Below are 5,078 nucleotides of genomic sequence, written 5' to 3' on the forward strand. Positions count from 1 at the left end.
TGTCTCTCCCAAATCAGGGGGCTAAACTCAATATTCACACCTCAAGCTTTCACTGGCCCATAAGAACAGCTACAAGATATGAGAGTTCAGTCAGTGGCAGATTTTTTATCACTCTTTTGGGATCTAAAACGAAAAGGACAAATATTTTCCAGTTAATTTTCTTCCCCAAAACCAGTATAGATTGAACAGTGAATGATAAATTTGTTCAGTATTTAGACTGTACAGTGATTTTCATAAAGTTAATGTTGCTGTGACATAAAGAAACATCTTCCAGACAATGCCCGGGGTTCTTCTGCCCAGCTCCTCCTGGTTGTGGCAGGCGGGTCCCAGCATCCCAGCACCCAGCTCCCAGCAGCCCTGCTTGGATGTGAGGCAGAGGACAGCTTCAGCTGCACCATTTTATACAAACGTGGCCAGCCCAAGGTCACTGGCCATTTGCCAGTGTGAGTCTGAGCTGGGGAAATCTTGGGCTTCCCTGCTGTGGTTGCAATTAAAGAGCAGCKCTGGGTCCAGATCTCTCCTGTCTAACAAGTGTGGGGGTGCCAGATTTGTTCTGGCAGAGGCCTTTGTGTTTTATTCCCTTACACCCTGGACTTTCTTCAGTGAGGGTGAGAAACATCACATCAGAATTTTATTTTGAGTGACACAATGTGATACATACTTATATTCATGGTGCCACAGACTGAAGGCTTCATGTCCAAGTGAACAATCCTTTAAAGCATTCAGCAGCAATAACAAGTACCTCAAGGTTATGCCCTATCTCTTTTTTCTCTTTKTGTCATCTGTAACAACTGTGGACTCTGACATTTAGTTAATTAAATTTGCCCACACTATCTGACTTGGTTGTGCAATTCCTCTTGAGGATGTAATTTTTGAAGGTAGTAAGCAAGAAGAATGGTTAACCTTGATGAGTTTTGCCATAGTAGTATGTTATTCAAGCAAAAATTTAGGATCTTTCATCTATTGCATAAATAATAAATCTCAAGACAGTACACAGGCATGAAATATTTAAAGAATAGCATAACATCTTCGAGGACAGATATCAGATGAAAATGAAATTATCCCACAATTTCTGCTGTACTACATCTACAAGTCTCTACCTACAGTAAATTTCTTGTGTAAGTGGTGTTTCTCAGCTAACTGTTGTTTAGATGATTCCCATAAAATCTGTCTGGAACAGCTTTTACCATCTCTGATGCTTTACATTTCAATGTGGTTGTAAAAAGTTGCTTTTGAAATTTTATTCTGATATGGTATTGGTGTTACATTTTTGGTATTGATGTGGTCCAGAGCAGGATCCTTATCTTTATGCAATTGACCCTTATGTCTGATATTGATAGCATTACTTCCAGATAGTCCTGTTTTGGTCTAAACTTTATTGTAGCCTTTGATTCCCAGAGCTGCCATGAAGAAATCCTGCAGGCACCCTCAGTCTGTCTCTGGGCATCTCTGGAAGGCAGGTTTAGTGTTCTTCCTGAACTGTGARGGGGTATATGGGAAATAAATTCACTGAAGATGAGCCTCCAGCTGAGCTTCCAAGCTCATTGTCTTTATGGTGGGACTGATGTGATTTTGGCCGAGGAGTCAGAACTGACAGACAAAACAGAAAAAGTTTTGAAGGGATTTTTGTTTTACCTCAACATCCACTTTGTCTCRTTACCTGAGGTTGTGCAGGTTCCTTTTCTTCCATAAAATAGTAATATGTTAATACAACAACARCAACAAAAACAACAGAAACCAAAACAAAACAACAACAAMAAAAGAGGTAATAAATCAGACTAGATAATTCTCATTATGGGGRTATTACAAATTCATTTCAGGGAGGAGAAATTCTGTATAATTTAGGCCTCACTAGACCTTTTGGTGTGCAGAATGAACTGGTCCATGGTACTAGCACTTAGTGGTAAACAATTTTCACTTGTTCTTTACTCTTACCACCCTTGAAAGGCCATAGTTTGATACTCAGAGCTTCACCCCATGGGAAGGGAGAGATGTCATGGCACAGTTGGTAATTTATCAACGTCTTTATGGATAGAGAGTGAAACACAGGAGGGCCAGACTTGCTCCAGCCTAACATGAAGTGCAGCACATCTGAAGGCACTGGGAACTGACTGTAAATCAGGTAATACTTGGCCCCTGAAAGCTGGCTGTAAAATCAGATGCAGATGATAAGATGTATGTCACACCTCACTGTAAATTTAAAGCCAACCTAGGAGAATTTTCCTTTAATCAGAGGTGTCAGCTAAATGTATGCAGGCGTGCAGTCATTCTAAGTCTGAGATTAGGCAGATTGATACCAGCTGTCTGACAAATCTCCAGCACCAGATAAGACTGGAGGTGGAGGGGAGAGAATTATAAATTGCATGCGCCCATTAATGCACTCATTTAAACATGCAATTTAAATGCTAATTGATGTTAATTCAGCCCAGCACTAGTGCTGCTGTGTTCAGCTGTTAGTCTTATACTGTAACCTGGCTGAAGGAGCAGCAGTAAGGGGCTGGGCAGGATTGTATAGATAAAGTCAGGGATCAATTCAATGTATGGTATGTTGGTTTGACTTCATTTGTTATTATATGTGTAATTACAACTGTCTGAATACAGACAAGAAAATGAATTGTAACCATTCTGCATACTGACCATTCATTTAATGAAAGATATTTTCCATATTTYACATTGCCTGATTTCTTTCTGTGTCTCAAAAGATCTTGACATTCTCTGTTAAAATGGTTAGGCTTAATGACAGAAATAGGTAAGGAGTCCCAAGGAAAGGGAAATGTTTTCTTTTGATCTGAATGTAATGTTCTTTAAAATTTTACCTTATTCAATTTTAGTCTTTTAGATGAGGAAAAAAGATCAGTTCATGAATATTGCTATGAAGAAAAAATGTGTGAATCATGATACTGGAAACCAGTTGTTTACCAAGGTGTCTATACTTAAGTAAACTCCTATTAACTTAGAGTGAAAATTTCACTCTATGATTATATTTTTCAAGTGCATCTGCAATTACATGGTAAATTTAATAAATACTCCAAATGTTTAGTGAACTGTTGTTAATCCACCCGTCACTGTTCAGGTCTTGCTACTCAAAAAGTCATTAATAATGAGAAAAAAAAAGATTACAAAAAGCAAAGGCTTGTGGCTGATAAATGGCAAATTTTCTAGGCTAACTTGTTCTTAGTGATCAGTTTGGCCTGCTTTCTTGTTAATATAAGAGGTTAAACACAATGATGGAGGTGGTAGGATTTTTATTAAGCGGCCAGAGTGCAGATTTGGCTCATGATGTGCATTAATATCATCTCCATACGCCATAAACCTGCTGGGTCAAACTCTGGGCTTCCTGCCAGGTGCTGTGCTCAGTTACACCRCTGCAAACCTGTGGCGGGGACGTGGTTTCAGGGGTGAAACAAGGGGCAAAACATTGCCCGGTCTGCTGAAGCCTTATAAAAACTGGAAGTGATGGAAGGCCCAATTCTTTGCTGTTTGCACCTAGGAAAAGTAAGTGTAAAATGCTAACAGATTGACTGCTGCAGTTTGGCCATTTGAAACTGTGATGTAGGGCTGCTGTCGGGGGGATGCAGGTGCTGCAGTGCCTAACTTGCCATGAAGGGCTTGATTTGAGCCCATCCTGTGCACAGGCTCTTAACTGCTCAAGTGACTTCTGATAAGGACACAATTCACCTAAAGCTGAAGATTTAAAAAAAATGACAAAGTGGCCTCCTGGAGAATTTTGTGTGGGAATGATCCTGGTGTTTAAGAAATGCTATATACAGGCCCATTGTAGAGGAAATGAAGAGGGGAACTGTGAGGCAGAAGGAACAGACAACACACCAGAATGGCATGACTGTGTATTTATCCAAAAATATATCTTTATTTCATCATCTGCATTTGAAAGTTTGTGGTCTCTGTTACTTGTTTACTCTGACACAGTGATGTCACAGGTCTAGTATCTCAGCAACTGTTTTACTATTGAATGACAATATAATTTCAAATGATTTTTTAAAGTACAGTGCTGAGTTCATTTTTTTATTTCATTTTTTTTTCCTCCAGGAAGGTTGAGAGGAATGGTAAGTTGGGGGGGATTTGTTCGAAGGTGAAGGGGATATGAGATTTTAAATTGCTTGGCTTATTGGTAGTGGTTTATCTTAAATTGTGCTGCTGCACTGTATTTTTAAATTATGTCAAGGGCACCTAGACCATATGGAATGAAAGGAAAATAATGATTTAAGAGTGTATCTATCTATTTCAAGAACATTCTCACAATGTGTCAGCAGAACCACATGGTCTACAGTATCCAAGAGAGATGATAGGTCTAAAATAACCAGTTTGAAGTGATGGTTAAAGCTGTCACATGTGTCTACAGTTGGGCACCTAAATCCAGCTCCAAAAGCTCATGAAAGGAATGTCTTGTTCTTGCTGCTTTGTGACTACTCAGCACCTCTAGTGCTATTCTGATATTAAAAAAGGATTTCAATGATACTGAAGGTTTTCCCAGGAAGTAAAACTTTTTGGTTTTGTAATGCATTTAAAAATATATATGCTCCAACCTGGAGTTACTGGTTGTTTTCTCACAGTACTCTTGTAAGTTTTTCTCAACAATAGGAGTTTACAAAACTTTCATAACTATTGAGATTACCCATATCAGAAGGAAATGTTTCAARCAGGCTTTCATAACTGATTCTTGGGAATTTGAATCTGGATTGGATGTTATAATAGGTGTCTTCACTTGTCTTAATTTATGCATGAGTCTCAGAGAACAGTTCTGCAGTACTTACTGGCTCTCTTGGAAGTCAGCTCATACATAAAATGGCTCCTGATACTTTCCCTCTTTAAACTTGTGGCTTTTCCAGATGCTTTTTTTTTTTTTTTTACTCAGGTTAATAGAAAATGTTTTCTGAAATCGGTATAGAATTAAGTGCCTTGCTTTATGTGAGCCTACTCTTTCAGTGAAATATATATATATATATATATATATATATATATACACACTCAAGGAACTCTACTAAACGTGTCTCACAGCAGTAGTGAAATGGTTCTCTGTGTCACAGCTCCCACAGAGAGGAGCTCCACAGTAGTCATTA

This window comes from Malurus melanocephalus, unplaced genomic scaffold (genome assembly GCF_030028575.1).
Source record: "Malurus melanocephalus ecotype Western Australia unplaced genomic scaffold, MMel_1.1 scaffold_458, whole genome shotgun sequence".
Taxonomy (NCBI): Eukaryota; Metazoa; Chordata; class Aves; order Passeriformes; family Maluridae; genus Malurus; species Malurus melanocephalus.